Source organism: Mustela putorius, unplaced genomic scaffold, assembly GCF_011764305.1.
Source record: "Mustela putorius furo isolate JIRA1106 unplaced genomic scaffold, ASM1176430v1.1 tig00000095_pilon_pilon_pilon, whole genome shotgun sequence".
NCBI classification, from domain to species: domain Eukaryota; kingdom Metazoa; phylum Chordata; class Mammalia; order Carnivora; family Mustelidae; genus Mustela; species Mustela putorius.
In genome coordinates, this window is record NW_025421280.1 from 34323298 (window position 1) to 34346896 (window position 23599).

Below are 23599 nucleotides of genomic sequence, written 5' to 3' on the forward strand. Positions count from 1 at the left end.
TCAAGGGGTGTCTGCATGGCTCAGTTGGTTGAGCATCCCACTCTAGACTTCACCTCAGGTCATGATCTCAGGGTCCTGAGATGGGGTTGTTTCCCCCTCCCCCCCACAAACATCTAACTTCCTAGCGATAAGCAGAGGGCCTTTGAGACACAGAGAAATGCAGTGGTGGCTCCTCTAGTCGAGTTTTAAGTCTTAGCAGTGTTGTGTATTAGGGAGTGTTAGGGAAAATGTGGGATGGGGTTGGGGGGACAAGGATAGGGAGACATAACAGGTTGTAAGATTACAGAGGAAGAATAAACCTGTCATTATTCACAGATGACATGACTGTTATAATGTAAACATCCAAGAATCTACAGGTAAATTATCTGAAAACCAAAGAGATCTACAGCTTGCTGGATGGAAAAGAAACACTCTGAAAGTTCAAAACAGACGAAGCCCCATGGACTGGGGTGGTTGACAATACCATTGGACATACTACACATGACCCCACAACTTTACCTCTAAATACGACCCTGGCGCAGAAATGTTAAGAAACATGCACAACCCCATGGAGAGGGGAGAAATTCAACCATCCATCTGTCCACAGGGGACTAAGATCCATCTGCACAAATCCAAGCCAGGTCGGGGTCCGGGGTGGGGAGGATCTTAGTGATAAGTATTTCAAGGTAATGCCGTTAACGCAGAAAGTGAGACAGAAAAGAGAATTTTCTTGAGGAAAAACAACTCTTAATTTGGGGGAGAACTTTAAAGAGAGGAGTACGGAGGATGGGTTGAAGTCCTTGCCGGCACGCCCTGACCACATCCCCACCCGCCTCCTCTCGGCCCGATGTCCCGAGTGGCCACAGATGGAAGGGGGTCAAGGCCCAGGTAGGAAAGACAGGGACGGCTGGGAGTCCTGGTGCGGAGGGGCACCATGAGGCCCAGAAGTGCCGTGGCCTCGAAGCTGTTGGCGCTGGAAACCGTCCAATTGACCTCGCCGCAATGCGGCACAGCCCCTCCAACCCGCAGACCCACACCTGGGCTACAGCCAGGGTGCACTTCCGCTTCCGGCCTCAGGCTGTGCCCGACGCCCTCAGAGACTGTGACTTTCCACTGATCCACCCTGGGGCGCTGCTGTGCGGAGAAGGCAGGGGCTGGGAGATTGGCCAAGGAGGTGCTGCAGGGTAAAAGGACAAGGGGAGTTTTTGTATTCCCTTAATAAAGGGGGGAAACTCCTGGCTCAGTCCATAGGGCAAACCACACTTGATCTGGGATGGTAAGTTCGTGCCCCATCTTAGGTGCAGGGATTAAAAAAGAGTAAAGGGGCAACGCGAAGAGTGGAGCAATTTGATCTCAGAGCCATCCTTGACGCTACATGATCTCTCCAAGGGGAAAGAGGAGTTCCCCCAAACCGAAAAAGTGACTGAGCGACAAAGGAAAAGGGGCATAAACCTCACTTCTAAGCCATTATGGATTCACATGTGAGGTCACTAGCCCTCCTATCTTCCTAACCAAAATAAGTCCCCACCGAGATCAGACTCAATTTTAATTAATTTTGCATTTTTTTCGAAATTCCTGAAAACCAACACATATAACCGTGACAATCTGAAATTAAATCATTTTTACTGTTACAGGTGCCGAAACAGTGGAGAAAAATATCCCTTCTATTTGGGACTCTGAATTTGAAGAATGATTACTAAAAAGCAAAATGAGAAGCAAAAAGGTCAGCCGTATTCTGGTATGATTAAATCATAGTAAAATCGTACTAGAATAAGGTCTCTGGTGCCAGCCACGGGGGTTTTCATGTTCATTTTTCGGATCTGCTGAGTAAGTGGCTTAAGAGTAGTCATGTGCTTAATTATTATCATGGTTATATTCCGAATATCTGATGCCTAACAAGACTATGCACAATGTGCATGTACAATTGGAAGGATGAAATTGCCTGTGTAATTTCCACAACGAGAGGGAAACGAAATGGGAGAACTGAAAATGAGATAAAAATTATTGAACTATTCAAAAAACTCATAAAAATTATTCAGTCACAGCTGCAAAACCATGGGCTAGTTTTCACTCCTATCAAGGCCCAGCCTATGACTATCTGCTATCACTTTTGGCTGAATGTAGGTTTCACATTCTTTGCAATTAGTAGATGGCCACGTTTTGAGAGGAAGGGCAGATTCAGTTCTGCTGGCAGTTCTGGGTCAGCTGCAACATCAACAGTGGGTTTCTGTGTGGAATCTGTGTTCTAATTGAATTGTGAATTCTCTACTGAGGGGAACACAATAATTCCGAAAATCTGGCCACTTGTAATACAGAAGCCAGAGGAACAGAATTTGGCTGCTGCTAATCTCGATGAGACCAGAAAGCCTGGAGTCAGTGGCTAGGGTTCCTCTGTTAGCTCAAAACACTGAGCTAGAATCCACCAGAAATGATGGTGCATATTTCATGTCACGTAAATCACATAAGTAGAATAAGAACAGTGGCTCCTCAGAGAGTTGTAATGAAGATGAAATGACTCAGTCCATGGAAAGCCTTCAGGGCATTTCACAGCATACAGTAAGTGCAAACTAAATGGGAGCTCTAACCAGCCCCTGTTGAGGGCATGACTGTTAGAAAGTTTCCATTGACATCTGATAACAAATCATTTCCCATATTAATGATCTCATTTAGCAAATGGAAATGAGGCTTAGGAGAGGCTAAGGGAAGTACCCCAAACACATAGCTCAAAGGCAACAAGGGCAGGATCCACACTCCTGCAGTCAGGCTTCAGTCTGAGCCCTTAACACCCAAGCTCTACCTGGGCAAAAAGCAAGCCAAATTCTGAAGCACAGTGGGACCCTGGAATTTTCCTAGTTAGCTGTCTAGACCACTGAAGAGACTAATCATAAAAAATAAAAAAAGAGAGTAAGTCTGTTATGATTATTATTGCTGTGTAACAAACCACCCCAAACATACTAACAGCAGTTCTTACAATGTTGTTGCCAGACTGAGAGACCCCAAGACACTTTCAGGCAGTCTGTGAGGTCAAAACTATTATTATAATAGTTCTATGATTTGCCATTTCATCATGTTGACATTTATATTGATGAAACAGAAGCAATTGTGGATAAAATGCTGGCTCCTTGGCAGAAATCAAGGCAGTGGCATCAAGTGCCACAAACACTGTATTCTTCATTGGCACATACTCATGATAAACAAAAAGCCCAATTTTCCTTAAAAATGCCCTTGAGGCATGAGAAAAAATCTGGAAAATATATATACCTGCAACCATAATGTTGGCAGTTTGTCAACATTTACAAATCTTTCTGCTATGATCAAATTATACTAGTGCATGATGCTTGATAGCAAGTAAACATTTGAAAAATATGCATAATGTAGTGAACTATTTTCTATACAAGTGACACATGAAGGTACAAAATCACGTATGGGTAAAATATCCATAGTGAAAAAAAAAAAAAAACAATGGATTTTAATAGAATAGGAAGAGTTCACTCATAGAATTTCATACTCCACAGTGCAACTAAATCCTTAAGAAACGACTATTAGTTGAATTTTGAGTATCAAAAGGTATCAAAGAGCCAAAATTATCTGAAATACTTTTTTCTACCTATGTATCTCACTGAAGCCAAATTTTCTATATATACTTCATCTAAAATAAGGCAAAAAACTGAATGCAGAAGCGCCTATGAGACTCCAGCTCTCATTAATTAAGCTAGATGAAATGATCTTTTGGCCAAGCTTGTCACTCATCTGGAAAGGAAAAAAAATACTTAATGACACCTGTTAAAAATGGTGAGGCAGACTTTGCTTCAGCCATCGTGACAGGTACAGGGACCACTGGAACAAGACTTCACAGTGGGGGAGAATGGGCTCAAGCTCAAATACAGCATGGTAAGTGGGAACTTACAGGCAAGGAGCAGAATAGGGGTCAGTGGATGGAAAATTACTAAGAGGAAACAAGAGGGGTTTAGGGATTCTGGCTGAACTGACCTAACAGAATCTTTGCTGAAGACAGGCAAGGGTGATTAGAAATCACCTGAAGGATAGTGGAGGATGAGGGAACGCTTGCTAAACTGACTCAGCAGGGTTCTTATTAAAACTGGATTTGGTTAAGTGTACCGACAGACCTAGGAAAAGGTTCAGGAGACTTACTCAAGTTTGGTTAAGAGAAGACTCTCACTTCTCACATTTTTTTTGGTTTTCAACTCAGTTATTTTTCATAAATATGTACATTATGAAATGAATTATAAATATTTGAAAAATCTGTCTTAAATTCTAATATGTCAAATACTCAAAAGATACAATGTTTTGTATGCTCAATTTTAGAGTGTGCAAGAGTCCCAAGATCAAAAAATTTGAAAACTGCTGGTGTGGACTCCCCACCATTTTATTTTCACAGATCATGAGTCAGGAATTTGGACAAGATACAAAGGGAATGAATGGATTATCTCTGCCCTACAAAGACCAGGGCCTTACCTGGGAAAACTCACACAGCTCAAGGTGGCTCCAAAGACAAAGGCCTAGAGATATCTGTAGACTCACACCTGCATCTGGTTTAGTAATTTAGTAATATGCACTTCAGGTACTTCCAAGTCTTTTCAAGGCCTGTTAGCTCATTCCTTTTAAGTGCTGGATATTCCATTGTCTGGATGCATCAGTTTATTCATTTACCTACTGAAGACATTCATTCACCTACATAAGTTTTGCAATGAGGAATATAACTGCTATAAACATTCATGTGCAAACAAAGAAAAACCCCTGAAACAGCTTGCATGTGTTGGTTTCTGAATGAACATAAGTTTCAACTTCTTTGGGTAAATACCAAGGACCATGGATACTGGATCATCTGGTAAGAGTATGTTTAGTTCCATAAGAAACCACCAAACTTTTCCAAAGCAGCTGTACAATTTTGTATTCCCACCAGCAAAGAAGTTTTTGGTGCTATTAGTGTTCCAGATTTAGGGCATTCTCAGATATGTGGTGGTATCTCATTTTGACTTGTACTTTTCTGTATGATATGATGTGGAGCATCTTTTCATAAATGCTTATTTGCCATCTTTACATCTTCTGTGGAGGAGTGTCCATTAAGGTCTTTGACCCATTTTTGATAGGCTATTTCTTAGTGTTGAGTTTTAAGACTTCCTTGCATATGCTGGATAATGGTCCTTTAATCCAAATGTGTCTTCTGCAAAGATTTTCTCCCAACCCGTGCTTGTCTTCTCACTCTCTTAACAAGGGCTTTCATAGAGCCTAAGTTTTTAATTTTAATGAAGTCCAGTTTATCAATTATTTATGGATCAAGCTCTCAGTTTTTTATTTAAAAAGGTATTGCTACATCCAAGGACATTTAAGATTTCTCCTATGTTATCTTCTAGGAGTTGTGTATTTTCCACTTAGGTTTACAATGCATTTTGAGTTAATTTTTGTGGAGTGTTCAGTGTCTAGATTCATTCCTTTTTATGTGGATGTCTAATAGTTCCTCTCATTTGTTGGAAAGAATTATCTTCACTCCATTCTACTGCCTTTGCTCCTCTGTCGAAGATAAGCTGACTACTTATGTGGGCCTATTTCTCAGCAATCTGTTCTGTTCCATCAATCTGTCTATTCACTTACCAACACCAGCTGACTTGATGTAGGTTTCTATTAAGTCCTGAAGCCAGGTAGTTTCAGACCTCCAACTTTGTTCTCCTTCAATATTGTGTTGTCTATTCTGCATCTTTGCATCTCCACATAAACATAAGAATCAGTTTGTCAATATCCACAAAATAAATTGTTGGAATTTTGATTGGACTGAATCAATTAGATTGGGAAGAACTAACATCTTGACAATACAGAGCATATCCATGAATATTAAATCTCTCTCCATTTATTTGGTTCTTTGATTTCATTCATGAGTTTTGTAGTTTTACCTATATAGATGATGCACATATTTTGTTGTGCTAATATAAATAGTATTGTATTTGCAATTTCAAATTCTATTTGTTCATTGCTAGTAAGAGATTTCATGGATGCGTGTATGTATCAAAACTTAAGTCATACACTTAACATATGTAGACTAATGCATGGCAATTATACCTTAATAAACCCTCTAACAACAAGAAAAAAGATATTTGAACATACATTTCACCAAAGATAAATGGATGACAAGTATGTGAAAAGATGTTCAACATCACTGGTCTTTAAAACTACTGGTCTACTTTGAGAAAAGATACACACACACACAGAGACAACTCACTTTAAACAATGGGCTTTCTTTTCCAGTATCAATTTTTCTGTATGCAGTAACTAAAGATTTGTACTCTAAAACTTTCCCCAATTCTTTTTAACACTTTTTTATTTATGGATTTTTTATTAAAAAATCTTTTGTAACAAAACGATTTTTAAAAAGATTTTATTTATTTATTTGAGAGAGGGAGTGCACAAGCAGGGGGAGCGGCAGGCAGAGGGAGAAGCAGGCTCCTCGCTGAGCAGAGAGCCTGATATGGGACTTCTGATCCCAGCACCCTGAGGATCATGACCCGAGCCAAAGGCAGACACTTTACTGACTGAGCCACCCAGGTGTCCCACAAAGGTTTTTCACTTATAAAACCCTTTAGGACTTCAATTTTTATAAATATATGTAAGATATTTACTGAAAACAGTTTTTACATTCACAAAGAATCTTATTATGTAACATCAATTGGCATAGTCTTTTCCACGTTCCCTACAATTATACTTTACAGTTCCTCTCCAGTGTAAATTATGTTTCCTAATAAAGAACAATCAAAGGCTTTTTTATAACCCTTTCACGCATGGGATCTCTCTTAATGTGTGCTTTCATAGCTTCCCAAAGTGGGGGGATGAAAACTTTTTTTATAGAAGATTTTTCATACCTGTGAAATCACAGCCAAATAGTAAAGTATAAGGCAGAGCTAAAGGTTTCCTACATTCCTCATTAATAAGGTTACCTTCACTGTGAATTAGTCTGTGCTTTCTAAGAGAAAGTTTAAAGACTTGCCCATATTCTTTGCAAGCATAAGCTTCTCTCAAGAGTGAAATATTATACATTCAGTAAGGCATGTCGTAGTAAAGGGTTTCCCACATTCCTCATCTATGTATGGATTTTCTCCACTGTGAGTTCTTAAATGTTGAATAAGATATGTGGACTGAGAAACACATGGGTGGCTCAGCTGGTTAAGTATCTGCCTCCAGCTCAAGTCATGATCCCAGAGTCCTGGGATGGAGTCCTGCATCAATCTCCTTGCTCAGCGGGGAGTCTGCTCCTCCTTCTGCCGGCTGCTCTCTCTCCTTGTGCTCTAACAAATAATTAATAAAATGTTAAAAAGAAAAAAGGTATGTGGACTGAGTAAAGGCTTTCCCACAGTCCTTACATTCAAAAGGTCATCCACCAGTGTGAGCTCTCATTTGTACCATAAGGCCTGATGAAACAGTGAAGGCTCTCTCACATTTTTTACATCTACATGGCTTCTCTCCAGTATGTGTTTTGTTGACGGAAGTATGAGGAATATCTAAATGATTTCCCATATTTCCTTACATTCAAAAGGTCTTTCTATACTGTGAGTTCCTAAATGTTGAATAAGAAATGAGGATCAAATAAAGGCTTTCCCACACTGCTTACCATTACAGGGTTTTAGAGTTTGCATGTGACTTTTAAAGCAAGATGAGTTACTAAAGGCCTTCCGACTTTCCTTACAAACATAAGGCTTCTTGCCAGTGTGAGTTCTTAAATGTACAGTAAGGAACTAACAAAGCCTTTTCCACATTCCTTACATTCCTAAGTCTTCTCTCCAGTGTGAGTTCTTTTGTGTTTTATAAGACCTGCAGAATCGGTGAAGGTTTCCAAGTTATTTACTACACTCATATGGTTTTTCTCCAGTGTGAACTCACATGTGAGTATTAAGTTTTGGGAAACAAGTAAACTCTTTACTACACTCCTTGAAAACACAATGCTTCTCATATGAAGTTGTATAATTTAAGCAAGGTTTGGGGAACAAGGAATGGCTTTCTCAAATTTCTTACATTCCATAGGCATCAGTTCACTGTGAGTTCTTAAATGATAAATAAGACAAGATCAAATAAAGGTTTTCCCACATTCTTACAATGTTTTAAGACTTTTTTCTATTGTTCATTTGCGTATGTACAAAAGCTTGTAGAATGAGAAAAAGCTTTCCTACATTCTTTAAGGGTATGTGGCCTTTCTCCACTATGAATTCTTACACATTCTCTAAGGTGTAAGGAAGAAGGAATGCCTTTCCCACAGTCTGTACATTTATAGGGTTTCTTTTGAGTGTAAGTTTTCTTGTGAACCAGATATGGATTTTGGCTGAAACCTGTTTCACACTGATTACACTTAGGAGGCTTTTCTCCATTATCGGTCTTATTGTGTAGATTAAGGGCAGAGTTCTTTGTGAATGCTTTTACACACTGGTTGCACTCACAAGTTTTCTTTCTAATGTGAGTACTCTATAAACCTTAAAGGAGTGTTCACTCAAGGCTTCTTCCCAATGGTGAAAATTCAAGTTACTCTCCAATATGGCTTCTCTCCTATTGATGAAGAGATTAGTCACGACTTATGAAAGTTCTCCAGCTTTATTACACTCAGAGATCCTTCCCTCTGCCTTGAATTCTGTTATACTACACAGGAAATAAATGAGTATGACTGAAGTTTTTTGTATTTTTTTCTTCCATTTTCACTGCATGCAATGCATGGTTCCAGACCTCAGTGCTTTCAAGCAGAATGAAGTGACCATTCTGCTAAAAAGTTCTGTTGTAGTCTTTACTTTCACAAGGATTCTTACAGAGTTTAGCTGTAAGCTGTTAACCATTGAGACGAAATTACTTACCCAAAACTTTATCTCAATTATGTATTTAAAGGGTTTGTCAAATTCTTAAAGATTTTTTATTTATTTATTTGACAGAGAGAGATGACAAGCAGGCAGAGAGGCAGGCAGAGAGAGGGGAGGAAGCAGGCTCCCTGCTGAGCAGAGAGCCCGATGCGGGGCTCGATCCCAGGACCCTGGGATCATGACCTGAGGCGAAGGCAGCGGCTTAACTCACTGAGCCACCCAGGCGCCCCGGGTTTGTCAAATTCTTAAGGCTCAGAAATCTGTGAGAAAAGTTTCTTTTGGGATGAGTAACACTAGCTGTTACAGTTATCATGTTGCTTTTCTATCTTATGGAATTTCCAATCTTCCACTGGTGTGGAAGGCAAGGAATTACACACTGTCGATCTTACCATTTCTACCACATTGGGTGTTTTCCCCTGCAAAATATTCTGCTGAGGTGCTGACCATTTGGTATTAAGACAAATCTCCCAATCTGAAATAAGATTAAAAAAAACATTAAGGTCTTGGAGAAATAAATGATGGAAGGAAAGTGTTAGGAAAAAAAAAAAAAAAAAGAGGCCAATGTCTACTTACTTTCGAAGACTGACTTGAAATATAAAATAAAAAATAAATGAATATACAGAGATTGAGAATTCTGACTATATTAAGAGTTTGGCAATAATAAGGTGCTGGTGAAGTTGGTAGGTGAGTTTCTAAGAAATGATTCTATAAATGTTGAAACTAATGGTGAACAGAAAGCAGTGTGACCAGGAAAGCAAAGAATGAAAGGAAATGAATAAAGAGCTAAATGCAAAATTTAAAGAAGTAGATCCGTCAGGTCAAAAGGAAGTTTCAGAAAAGTGGACGAAAAGTTAAAGAGAAGTCTAAAGTACCCAAGGAACCACAGAAATCAAAGGGACCAGCATTCTCAGGAAAAATCCATCTTCAAAAGCTTCCTATTTAATGTTTCCAAAAAGACTGCAGGTCTCATGGACTCCTGCTATTTTTTGTAAAGAAATCATCTCTCCCTTTTCCTTTACCCCTCAGAATCCTTCCTACTACCCTCTGCTCTCCTTTTTGCTCCGCCTGAAAGATCAGACCTGGTCTGCACGTATGGTACCTGGCTCTCAGAGAAAAAAGCTTGATACAAGAACATGCAAGGGATGACAAATCCATAAGTCAGGACCAAGATTCTGCTCTCCAGGGATACCAAATACTGTCAGGTATAACTTGAGAAACAATAAAATGTTTGTGACAACCTTTTCAAACCAATAAACTTTGTTTTTCAGACCAAAAAACTTTCAAATGAAACTAAAATGCAAACACATACTCTCTCACTGTTCACCAAAAGGGGTGCTGATCTTTCCCCTGAAACCCAGGCTCAAACTTGTATTCAGAAACACTTTTGAAGTCCTAAGCCTTTCAGTCCATAGAGAAAATAAAACCAGAGCAACAAACAAATTTTCATTTTCAAGAGGAAGCCATGTCAAGATAAGATCTACAAGAACAGAAACAATATCTGCTCTTTTTACCACTGCACTCCCATTAGTCAGCATAGAGCCTAGAATATAGTCACTTAAGAAAGATTAGTTCCAGAAAAAGCTAAACGAAGGCATGGCACCAACCTTACCTATTGTAGTCAGACTGTTGTAGTTCTCCAGCATCACATCGCTGCACAGCCCTCTCTGGGTTTGATCCAGCAAAGACCACTCCTGGGTGAATTCCACAGCCACATCCTCAAAGGTCATGGGTGATGGGTCCTAAACCCATCACAAACATCCCAGCATCAGGTAGTTGCCATTTAAACCCATGTTCACTGGAGAAAGAGAATGGGAGACCCAAAGCTTAGACAGTGTTCCATGTTCTCCCATCATCTCTCCCAGGGCTTCTCCTATCCACACATATTCACTGGGGACCTCATCCAGTCATATAACTTTAAGAGCACCTCTTTCACCCAGTTGAATGTATCTCACCACAAATACACTGTACACTTTCTAATCTTCCCTATTGACTGAGTACATTACAGACACCATAAATGCTGGCAAATAAATGAATCATTCCTCTAGCAACAGCACACATTCTGAGAAACACATGTCCACTCCCTCACAATGTATCATAGCACACTGAGAGCACACAATCAGCGTGGATGGGAGCTGGACTGAATTAGTAAACACTGGGATAACAGTATCATTTCCCTACGTCTCTGTCAACCTCATAAAAAAGTCCTTAAAACCTGAGAAAATGTAACTGGCTACTCAGTCCCTAGACAGGCCCTGTATACATAAAGAAACTGTTCCACTACAAGAAAACATATCTACCTTGTAGGAAGAAGCATGTACTTTTATAAAAGAATAAATTTCCTACTTACGCGAGAAAAATTTGTTAGACACCTGGTCATTATCCTTTCTCCTTCTGACTTCTCCTCACGAAGACAGAAAAAGTCTTGAGAAAGGTGACCTTGGGGAGAGGAAATAAAACCTGAGAACCTAGGCTCCCGAAATTCCCACTTAGGCTAGAAGCTACTCCACACTGATTCTAAATTGACACACATGCTGTTGCCATGAAATAGCCAAGCAGCCTGCTTCATCTGAAGTCAGAAAAAGGGTTCTCAGCTTTGGAAGGAGAGTTTAATAATTCCATTTTATGGAAAAAGAAATTTAAAGTTCAGAGAGGTAAAGCTGTTGTTTTCTTTGGCCAACAATAGTGAATCTCATCATGTGATTAAGCAGACCCTCCCCCACAAAAATACCCATCCTCACCCCTGCTTCCCAAATCTCAGGATACAGACATCAGGATGTTCTTATCTACTCAAGCCCCTCTCCTAGACAGCATAGAAACAGGACTGCTTAGACCCTGACCACAAGACAGGCTGTTTATAGGCCCAGTAAAACAGTCTCTGACAGGAGCATCAATAAGGACTTACCACAAGAGAAAAGATCAATGGCTGGCATCCTGTAGGTAAGACAGTAAAATCTGCCTGAACCCTTCTTGTTCTCAAAGTCCTTCAAGACAGTGTCTGAGTTTAGAGGCCAATCTCAATTCTTCTTTATTAAGCAGCAGTGGAACCCTGCCACACAACATCAGTCTTTAAGAAATAAGCATTAGTCAGCTGTCATGAAGCATCATTTATTAGCTCTCTGTAGAAAATGAAATTACATTATGTGAAAGCCATTAAAAATTGTAGAGTTTACCACATGAATACAAATAACAATCGTCATTTACTGAGTACCTATCATGTACCAGAAGCAGTGGTAGCTCATATGATTATCAACACAATTATGATTACTGTCATTCCACAGTTGAGGCAACCTACACTGAGACAGCAGCAGTCACTGGCCCAAGATCACCAATTAGGAAGACCAGTAACCTGAATACAGGTTACTCTATATCATAAGCCTGAACTCCCGAGCTTTTTGTGATTTGCCAACATACCTGGACAACGATTATAAAATGGTGTGCAAGAAATGACTAACTCAGCAGGTCTGGGTGCTCAAATCCTGCACTTTCCTGAGAAAACCTGTCTTCAGACCTACTCTTGGTGGGGCTGTGGGAGACAACCCGAGTGCATGGAATACCCAGCGTGATAATGTTTTCGTCTGCCAGTTGGACTGATAGTTTATGCTAACAATGTGATTTATGGTGAACATCTGTTTTATGCCTGAGGCTCTGGGCAATGTTCTAACAGTCCGAATTCCAGCTGGAGCTTAAGTGGCTGCAGTCAGTCATGTAGGTGGTGCATGCCTACAGGACTGACCCACAATAAAAACCTAGACACCAAAGCTCAGGGACTATAGACTGAATGTCTGCACTTCCCTGCCTCTTCAAACATTGAAACCCAATTCCCAATGTGATGGTTTCTGGAGATGGGGGCCTTTGAGAGGTAATGATGGGATGAATGCCTTTTATGAGAGACCCCAGGGACCTACCTTGCTCCTTCTGCCATGTGATAACACAGTGAGAAGACTGCCTTCTATTAACCAATAAGGAGATCCTCACCTGACACCACTTTGCTGCCATTTTGATCCTGATTTTCCCAGTCTCCAAAACTGTGAGAAATTTCTGTTGTTTGTAAGCCACCCAATCTATAATATTTTTTGTTCTAGCAGTACAACTGAATAATCTAATATACTGTGTGAGCTTCCTTGGTTGGCCATATTTCACATGTGATGTTACACATTATTACTAGGAATATTGTGCAATGCCCATTTGACTGCGCTGGGGAAAGACACTTGGATGCTTATGCCTGTCTTGTTCTGGAATTAATCCCACATGTCTCATCCCTCTGCGATTCTGATCTGTATTTTATAAACTGTCATGCTGGGTTTAATAGCATGAATCTTTTCAGTCCTACTGCATTGCTGAGCACTAGGGTGTTCATGAGGAGCCCTAGCACAAAATGTTTAATTCAGACATCTTTGCACTCCTCCAGCTGGCAAAATCACATAGGCCCAGTTGCCTTCCTTCAAGTCCTTATATTGGCTTTTGCCTTCATTCATTAAGCAAATTTTTATGAAGGTCCTTCCCTTTGCTACATAATACACTAGGCACTGAGGAGAGCACAGTGAACTAACAGAAAATCCCCAATACCTTACATTTTTCACATTCTAAAGGTAAGCAGATACTAAACAATAAATCCACATCCTATTAGTTGGTGTTCAGTGCTGGGGGAAAATAGGAACAGATAAGGAATATTATCCTCTGCCTTCCCCAACACACACAGAGATACACCTAAGGATTTCTAGGCAAACTCAGTATTAGCTCTGCAAAAAATAAAGACAGAATAGAAAAATAACCATTTCAAAAGGCTCTTGAAAAACTGACATCTGATTTGCCTAAAAAGTGATAGTTAACTTTTGATCCAAAGCACTGGAACAATTCCATGGTAAACAAAATAAACTCAGTATATATTTCAGATACTGCTCTATTTCACTGGCAGCTTAGTAATACTCATGCAAGCGATCTGACCAATCCCCTAGTTTTTTTTTTTTTTTTTTTTTTTTTTAAAGATTTTATTTATTTACCTGACAGATAGAGATCACAAGTAGGCAGAGAGGCAGGTAGAGAGAGGAGGGGAAGAAGCAGGCTCCCTCAGGGAGCCTGATGCGGGGCTTGATCCCAGGACCCCGAGGTCATGACCTGAGCCGAAGGCAGAGGCTTTAACCCACTGAGCCACCCAGGCGCCCCACCAGATGGTATAAAATGTTGCGTAGGTAGAATGCTAAATCAGACTGTGCCCAAAGTTTATCTTTTTTTCTTAAAAAACCTCACACCTCTTAGTTTTCCCTTAAATTCGCCTTTTAAAAATTCCTTATTTATACTATTTTTTTTTTACTTATGCTTTATGTTCATTTTGTTGATCATTTCAAACACTTGAAAATTATAGAGTTCATTTTTCAAACATTTTGTTGAATTATTCAAACAAGTGTAGAGTTACAAGTGTACAGTACATTACATGAATTTCTCCACCCCTAAGCACTCATATGCCTCATCTAAAATTATTCCTTTCTCCTCACCAAATGGAAGCATTATTCTGATTTCTAACACTATAATTTTGCCTGTTTTTGAACTTCATATAAAATCATGACATGCATTAATTTGTGTCTAGTGTTTTCCGTTCAACATCCTATTCCACATGCTTCTCTCTTTCCCTCTGCCCCTCTTCCTTCTGTTCTCTCTCTCAAATAAGTAAGTCTTAAAAAAAAAAAAAAGTACAAAGTGAACTGGGGATTTATCTTACACCTAAAGACTAATAGGGTTTAAAGACTAAAAGGATTCATGTTGAAGGAACACAGGATTCAAAAGGACTACCCTTGGGCAAATGTGCGACAGTTTCAGTGTCAAAAATAATAGTGAATGAAAGAAAAGTCCAAGAATGTATTGTGATATTCCAAAAAGAAAAAAAGTAGAGGATAGGGAGGTGGGGAAAGAAAGCTGCATAGCTAAAGACTGGAGAAGGAATGACAGAATTAAGAAAAAAAGGATTTTGTAACCTGCCTCCCCGCCCACGTAAAAACAGACTGAGGCAAAGACTGACAAACGAGGTGAAACCTTTGGATGAAAGGCTGTTAGGAAACAGATTACCCTGTTGCCAAGTATCACCCAAGGATTACCTCAAAAAAATTTGTGACTATGAGAGAAGTGCACCTTGACTAAAAGCTTCTCATTCCTAATAAACAATGGGACAACTTGCACTTCCCCACCTCCCGATGAGCTACAACACAAACTATACAGAAATATTCAAATGTCTAAATTTGCAGTCTAACCAGTCAGGCACTGGCTGGTTCTTTGGGTACTGAGAACATGAAATGTGGCTAGTGTGACTGAAGGACTAGATTCTTAATTTGATTTATTTTAATTAGAATTTAGAAATAAAATTGATTCAGGTACTCAAAAAAACTCTTCAGTATGTTTGATCAATCTGGATTTGGAGATCTTTTTCTACAGCAAAACAGTAAGAGCTAAATACAGATGGCGAGTTTCTAATGAAAACTCAGCATCCACAGTGAGATCCACATACACACTGGGTTTTCCAGCAACTTATTACAAAAGGAAAGAAATGTAAAATTTCTCATTAATAGTTCTCTATTAACTACATTAGTAATTGACTTCATCATAAATTTATATTGATAATTGGTAAGTTGATTAAACACTAAAAATTTCAGGGCTTCAAACTGTTCTTGGTTGGCTACTCAAAATTATAAAAATACATCTGTATAATCTGTACCTCACTATATATATGTATTAGACAGTACTGCTCTAGACCCAAGTCTACTTTACAAGAAACAATTAAATGAAATCCTAGGAAGGGACCCCTGGGTGGCTCAGTCGGTTAAGCCTCTGCCTCCTGCTCAGGTCATGATCCCAGAGTCCTTTGCTCAGTGGGGAGCCTGCCTCTCCCTCGGCCTGCGCTCTCCGACATATAAACAAATAAAATCTTTTAAAAAGTAAGTAAGTATATGAAGTCACAGGAAAACATCATCATATTGGAATGCCAACATCTTACAATAACACTCTTCAAGAACCAAAATTAACTTTTTTTTTTTTTTAAATGCAGGCAACTTTAATAGACACTTTCGGAAAAATGGAACTACTTCCTTGGACCGGCAGTGGAGCGCCGTCCTCAGTAGAAGGCTGTCCTGCTGCATGCTTACCGCGAAGGGGTGAAGCGAATGTCTGCCATTTGCCGTTAATCGGTTCATCACAACACCCAGGACGGGAGACAAATCTCAGCCAGGAGTGAACGCGGATGAAGGCTCCACGGATGCTCATTTTACTGCCGCCACAGATTTAAGGACGAATTTCCAGGTGAACAGCCGAAAGAAAAACCCACCTGTCCACACTCCTCGTACTTGGGCTCAATTCAGTTGCAGCTAACGGCAACCGGCCCGCCTCCCGCTGCCCCTCAGGGGCTCCAGCACTCGAAGCTCCGGGCGCTGAAGTACTTCGGCGAATCTCTTCACGCCTGCGTTTTGTGTCCCACACGCGTGCTCCCTCGGAACCTGCAGAGGTCCCTCTCTCCAGCGGAGAACTTACCGAACTGCCATCACCGGTGCCCACGCGCGCACCCGCCCGCAGGAAACGCAACCGCAGGCTGCCGGGCGCGGGGGACGCCGGAGTCGGAGCCGGAGTCGCCGCCGCCAGGGAAGGCCTAGCCGGCACGCCTCCCCCTGGGGCAACCGTTGCCGCCGCGGCGGCCCAGCCTGCCCGGGCTCTCGGAAGAAGCGACCCTCAACACCGCCGCTCCCTCTCGGGATCCTCCTTTCCCGCGTATGCGCTCTGAGGGAGGGCGTTGAGAGCCGACGACTTTCCCTCAAACGCGGGAGTGGCGCGCGGCCAAGATGGCCGCCGTCCTGCGCATGCGCTCTTCCGGTCTCCGAGAACAGGGCAAGGGGCGGGGCCTCGCCTGGTGCTCTTACACGTCTTAACTGAATAATACTTGCTTTCAAATCCTGGTGTATACGTGAACGCATCACAGTCTTTATTGCGCAGCTGCCAACTGCACCCAGTTTAATGATTTAATTGGCTTGGCTCTGCATGGGGAGCCTGGCTGAAGTGTATCCTCCATGTAGCCCTCATCATGCTACTGGACTCATGGTCCTGATTGGTGTTGTCTGAAGTTCCTGAAAAGAACAGAATCAAGAGCACCTGGGGGGCTCAGTCAGTTAAGCGTCTGACTCTTGGTTTTTGGCTCAGGTCATGATCCCACCACCTTGGGATCAAGCCTCTTATTGGGCTCTGTGCAAAGGACAGCGTCTGCTTCAGATTCTCTCTCCCTCTCCCTCCTCCTGCTCACTCTCTGTCAAATAAATACATAAATACAATCTTTAAAAAAAAAAAGCAATTTTGGTATAAGCCCCTATGAACACAATTAATTACAGTATCTGTGTTAGCCTCCTATTGTCGCTGTAACAAGTTACCAGAAACTTAGTAGCCTAAAAAAAATTTATTATCTCATAGTTGTGAAGGTCAGGCATTTGAAATGGGTCTCACTGGGCCAAATTCAGTGTGTCCACAGTGTTGTGTTTCTTCTGGAGACTGTAGGGGAGAATTCATTTCCTCGCCTTTCCAGCTTCTAGAGGTTGTCTCCATTCCTTGGCTCATGACCATAAATCACTCTGGTCACTGCTTCCATTCTCACATTTCTTCCTGACTCTGACCCTACTGCTCCCTCTTTCACTTATAAAGATCCTTGTGATTACATTGGGCCCACCTCAATAATCCCCCCATCTTAAGAACCTTTATTTAGCCATACCTGCACAGTCCCCTTTGGCATACAAAGTAATACACTCACAGGTTCTGGGGATTAGGAGTTGGACATATTTGGCAGGGACATTATTCTGTCTACCACAAAAAAAAAAAAATCTAAAAAGAATTCTTAGCTAGATACATAAAAAATCAGGGGCCAGAACTGTAGAGAAATGACTGCTGTGGCACTCTGAGACTTTGTATCTATCCACATAGGCCATGCAGGCAAAGACTTGACTTGCGGCCAGTCTGAATGTTGGCTGAATGCCTTGTGATTCTCCCAGAACATGAGAGGATGGGAGGTCTGGAAGGAGCAGCTATGAGGCCATCTCCCACTCACCTCCCCTGGGAAACTGTCAGAAGACAATTTCTCATTGCCTCCTAGTTTCTGATGAGATAAGGGGCTTTTCCCCCTGCCCCTTCAGAAGAGAAATGCAGAATATATGCTAAGCTGCGGTCTAGATTGGGCTCTTCAGCTACTGGGAAGAGTCAAAGTCACAGAGCACAGGTTAAAGTTGATGGTCATTTGTGGCTGGCGTTATCTATTTAGTCTGAGGGGATTCATTCTACTTCCTGGGTACTGGGAGCAAGTCCAAGTTTGTTCCACAGTGCCTTTAAGAGAGCACAGCATGGGTGGGCCTGGGTGGCTCAGTTGGTTAAGCATCTGCCTTCAACTCGGCTCATGATCTTGGGGTCTTGGGGTCAAGCTCCACATCAGTTTCCCTGCTCAGCGGAGAGTCTGATTCTCCCTCTCCCCAGGTAGGACCCCTGCTCATGCTCTCTTTCTCTCTCAAATAAATAAAATCTTAAAAAAAAAAAGTGAGAGAGCGCAGCATGTGGGCAGTGGGTGAGGATGCCTTCCTCCCCTTTATTGATTAGAACATATTATTAGCCAAATTTATAACTTTGGCTCAAATGTCAATAATTAAGGCAGTGATATCAGGTAGGGGAGCTCTAATGAAGGGAATAATCATGTTTCACTATAGTCTATGGTGAGCTTCATTTATGCTTAGTGGTTTTAAGCACAGGCTGCACCAGGAACTGGAAGGTGAAATGGCAGGAATTGGTATCCCTTCTTTCACTAAATCAGCGAGGATGGGCCAAACTCCTTCGGTGCCTTTCCTCTGTCAATGGCTCCTGGTGCATACTGACATCTCCACTAATAGTGGAAAATTAAGTCATTCTGAAAGGCTGGTGCCCACCAATAGCAAAAGTTCTTGGCTTGTTTCATGAGGTTTGCTCAGCAGGTCCTATTCCAATAATGGAAAAGGGACTGTCTGGGAGGAATATCCAGGACAGAATCATCTTTTAGCAAAAGTGGGCCCATTTTACTAGTTAAGCTGATAATTGTTAATCCTCCTCCCAGATATTCATTTCCTGGGGTAGGGGAGAGGGACTGCTTTCTTGGGTTGGGTCCTTAAAGATAGAGATGATGTGTATTTCATCCTCCAAGAGTCAGCTCCTCCTTTATTTATTTATTTATTTATTTTGCCTTCCCCTTTGCCTTTTTTGTCTTTTACTACTTTTTGGAAGGTCAATGGCAAAGCAGAGGATAAATCATCTCAGTTCTTACAGTGGTGACACTGTACTTTTTTTTTTTCCAGCAAAGGGACCAGTCCTTTTTCTCCCAGGATCCTGTACCCTGTCATGTCTCATCTCCCCCAAGAGTCTGGGCTCTTTCCTCCTCTGGGTGGCATCCTGGTGAGAAGCTGTAGTTAAGTAGGACCCAACACCCATCTTGTGGTCTAGAACATTCCTCTAATAAAATAGCCACCTTCGTTGGGCCCCTGGGAAGGGTTCGGATATAAGCTTCTTTGACTTTAGCTATTTTAAGTAATGTTTTAGCTAGCTGGGCCCAAGAATTTGGGGTCTCGATGTTCTTCTGGGGAAGGACTGGAATGCCATCCTTGACAACAGATCTGAGGGGGGACGACAGCTAAAGCCTGCTTGTTGTGCTTGGGAGACCTGCCATCTTGGCCTTATGGGCTTATTAACTTGTTGTAGCAATGCCCAGGGACATGGACATCCTCTTGTCCCAGAGGAGCCCAAAACACCAGCCTGGTCATGGGGACCTCTTCTTGCTATAGCTCATGATGGGGTCAGCGGCAGGCCACCCCTGGTCCAGAGGTGGATACTCCTCCCCTTTTCCTATTTGGACCCATAATTCCTACAAGGCCCAGCAGCTGCTTAGTGGGGGACTAGACAGGCAGGCTGACCTCTTTCCCCAGGCAGCTATACCTCTAACCACAAAAGTCAGTTCCAGTAGAGTAGGTTCACTGAAATACCCAGGAGGTAGGGAAGCTGGAGGGACTCCATTTTATTATTTAAAAAATTAAAAAAAACTATCTTATTTATTTAGGGGGTGCCTGGGTGGCTCAGTGGGTTAAAGCCTCTGCCTTCGGCTCAGGTCATGATCCCAGGGTCCTGGGATCAAGCCCCGCATCGGGCTCTCTGCTTGGCAGGGAGCCTGCTTCCCAACCCCCTCTGCTGTCTGCCTCTCTGCCTACTGGTGATCTCCTTCAGGCATCTTTAAAAAAATTTATTTATTTATTTATTTGACAGACAGATCTCAAGTAGGCAGGGGTGGGGTGGGAAAGCAGGCTCCCCGCTGAGCAGAGAACTTCATGTGAGGCTCCATTCCAGGACCCTGGGATCATGACCTGAGTCAAAGGCAGAGGCTTTAACCCACTGAGTCACCTAGGCACCCCTATTTTTATAAAAAAAATTTAAAAAAGATTTTATATATTTACTTATTTTTTAAAAAAGATTTTATTTATTTGAGAGAGAGAGAGACCGAGAGAGAGCATGAGAGGGGAGAAGGTCAGAGGGAGAAGCAGACTCCCCATGGAGCTAGGAGCCCGATGTGGGACTTGATCCCAGGACCCCAGGATCATGACCTGAGCCGAAGGCAGTCACTTAACCAACTGAGCCACCCAGGCACCCATATACTTATTTGAGAGAAAGAAAGAGAGAGTGAGCAGAAAGGGCAGAAAGACATGCAGACTCCCCACTGAATGGGGAACCTGGTGAGGGGCTCAGTCCTGGGACTCTAGGATCATAACCTGAGCAGAAGACAGATACTTAACTAACTGAGCCACCCAGGCACCCTGACTCCATTTTAGATTGGTTCTATCTCTGCTATTTTGCTGTTAGGCCCCATTTACTCATGTTCAATATTTTACCTTTGAATAAGTCATAAAAGCTATACTCCTCCTTCAAAGGGGATGCAAGGAAATTGATCATTTTCTGAGTTTTGTCCTATGCCCCAAACACCTGATCACACCTAAGCGGAGCCAGATCCCAAACACATTCGTTTTGAAGAAGCCTCAGCTGATACTGGCATCAATACCCCTACCTATTGCCATGATACCTATTGTTCACCTGACACTTACCTTTGAATGGACCTCATCCTGGTCCCCTCAAGAGACATGTACTCTGGACCCCTTTCCAATATCAACCCCTAACCCCAACCAACCAAGGACAAGACTCATTTACTTTTCCTTTTCAAGTCTCCCATACACTCCATTTGTTATTTTCTGTCACTCACACTACTCAGTAAACTCTGCTTTCACTTTTTCTGGCTTGCGTGTGATTTCTGTCCTTCGAGAAGCCAAGAACCAAGGGACCCTCTTCCAAGTCCTTGGACCAGCCTGCCTGCTTCACCTGTACCACCATTTGGTGAGGCTAATGAGACATAGTGGGAGATCACAAAAACTGTACAGAGTAAAACAGCACAGAGCAACACCAAATAGACAACAGAGGTGTTTCAGAGTTTCAACCACTTGAGGCTGTCCAGTATAGCTTTGCTGATTGATTGCCCTATTGAGTGTGGTCCCTATACCTCTTTCCTGATTACCTCAGTCCTACCCTGATCACCAGATTACTGTAGGGAATCTGAGAGATTTGGAGGCAGATTTAGGAAAAAGATAGGACCACAAGAAGCCGTAACATCCAATGAGCTTTACTGGGTTGACAAAGATTCTCTTCTTCACCAAACTCTACTCAGGATCTCCTGAACTCCCCTGCCACTAGATCTTGGCTTTTGGACTTCTCTGTATTGTCTAATTTTAGCAAGTCAGTTAGGCCAGAATTTCCCATCCTCTATATCTGATCATCCTTGATATCTACTCAGTTTCCTCATCCCTTAGGGGATGTCCAATCATCTGGCCTACCTTCAGCAAGAGTCCTGTTAGGTTGATTTAGGAATCCAGGAACCCCTCTTATCTCTGATGTTTCCCCTTACTAATTTTCCATCTATCAACTTCCAACATGCCCCTTGGCTATAAATTCTCATTTGCCCATGGGATATTTGGAATTGAACCTGGTTCTATATGGAGGTCTCTTTTTCCATGATGCAATAGTACTGAATAAAATGTTTTACCACCTTAAATCCACCGCCGTTTTTCCTTTGACAGGGTGGCACTTGGACAGAGTTGCATGAAAGGGAAAGTCCCAGCCATGGGACCATCCAAAGGCTTATGGCTCAGGAGCCACCATCCAGAAGGGAAGAGAGCAAGGCAACCCCTGAGGCAGAACAGCATCTGGGAGGGAGTGTGCTCTGACAGGTCACAGCAGCTCAGTGTCTTCTAATCACAAGTCTCTATTTTACCAATGTTCAGTAGATGCTGGGAGATGGTTTCACAGAGTATGTAAAGCAGAAAGGCTCTGAATAGCTAAAAATGTGCTTGTTTAGGCCATTTTGGATATGTACAAGTTTGAGTTTGAGTTTGGCCCCAGGCTTTTGAGTTAATGAGTCTTAGCCTATAGTGAAGAAATAAACCTAGGGGCCAATATACAGAGTACAGCTGTGCTTGTTAGTGTAACGAATGTCCACCTCACACTACATGCCAAAATGCATTCCTGGAAGAGTAAAGATTGAAAAGTTTTAAAAATAATAAAATGTGGAAGAAAATTAGGAAAATACTTTTATACTCTAGTGTTTGTGAAGACTTCTATAAAAGCAAGCTAGGAAACCGAGAAACCAATTTTTAAAAGGTATAGATTCATTGAGTTATACAGAATTAAATATTTATACAGATACGATATCATAAAGAGAGTTAAAGGAGCAAAATTACATTACCAATTCAGTAGATGCATACACATTTGATGACACTGATCAAAAACTGGTATAACGTCTTCATAAAGCCAGATTTTAAAAGGGACTTCATTAACTTGATAAAGAACACAACCTAGCTTACCTAGGATTCTTGATAATCATTACTAACAAAGACAAGAATGCTTGATTTCTTTTCGACTTTATGACAATTTGAGAGGCCCTGCACAAACAAGAAGAAGAAAATTAAAGAGTTAATAAGAACAGAAAATGTTATTTATATGGAAAGTCAACATAACGGACTGACAAGTATTACAGGAGAGCAAGGTTTCCACGTAAAGGGACCTACATCAATCGCCTTTCTCTGCAAGAGCAGTAATCGATAAAACAATGAAAAGGAAAACTAAAGACCTAATGAGAGGACAAAATGAATGGGAGATCCTAGGAATTGGTATAGGCTCAAAGTTCTAAGTATTGTGTCCTGTGTACGACATCGTGGAGAAGCGTATAAATGCAACTGATGAGTGTCCGGTTTTCTGACTCCTGAGCTGGGATGGGAGGCCCTAACCCTATACCCGCCGCTAGCCCTAATCACCATGGCCACCCCCTAGACCTTAACTCCCCAAGAATTTTCAACCAAGTCCCGCCCCTCGCACTGGTCCCACCCTAAAGCCTACCCTCCGGAACACACAACTAAGCCACGCCCCTAGGCGCTGTCTCGCCCCAGCTCCGCCCCACAAGCCTAAACAACCAAATCCCACCACTGACCGGAGGCCCCTGGGAGCCCCGTCCAACCCCAAGTCCTGCGCTGATCCAGCCTCAGGCCCCAAACGCGTCTCTCTGCAAGAAGAAACTAGCATTTTTCTCGCACTTGCGGCTGCCAGCAACCTCCTCCCGTCATTGCCCCCGCGGCCTTCTGCCCCGCCCCGCCCCCTGACTCGCAATCCTTATAGCTCAGCTCACTAGGCCCCGCCCCTCACGTTGTGCGCGGCTCAGA

The 23599-nt window shown here is 42.1% G+C and overlaps 1 protein-coding gene and 1 pseudogene across 7 annotated transcripts in view; both read right to left on the bottom strand.

Moving 5' to 3' along the window:
* Positions 1–16719, bottom strand: part of LOC101687252 (zinc finger protein 177) — a 29170-nt gene extending 12451 nt beyond the window's left edge. For 2 of the 7 annotated variants that reach the window (XM_045084485.1, XM_045084446.1), the window contains exons 1-5: positions 15956–16686; positions 11728–11871; positions 11173–11261; positions 10435–10620; positions 9215–9297 (exon numbers count right to left, since the gene is read on the bottom strand). The gene's annotated coding sequence lies outside the window, so the exon portion shown is untranslated. Of the gene's footprint in view, positions 1–9214; positions 9298–10429; positions 10621–11172; positions 11262–11727; positions 11942–15955 lie in introns of all 7 variants that reach the window. The other 5 variants (XM_045084474.1, XM_045084449.1, XM_045084456.1 and 2 more) reach the window with 5 other exon arrangements.
* Positions 6460–10552, bottom strand: ZNF559 (annotated as a pseudogene).
* Positions 16720–23599: the final 6880 nt, after the last annotated feature.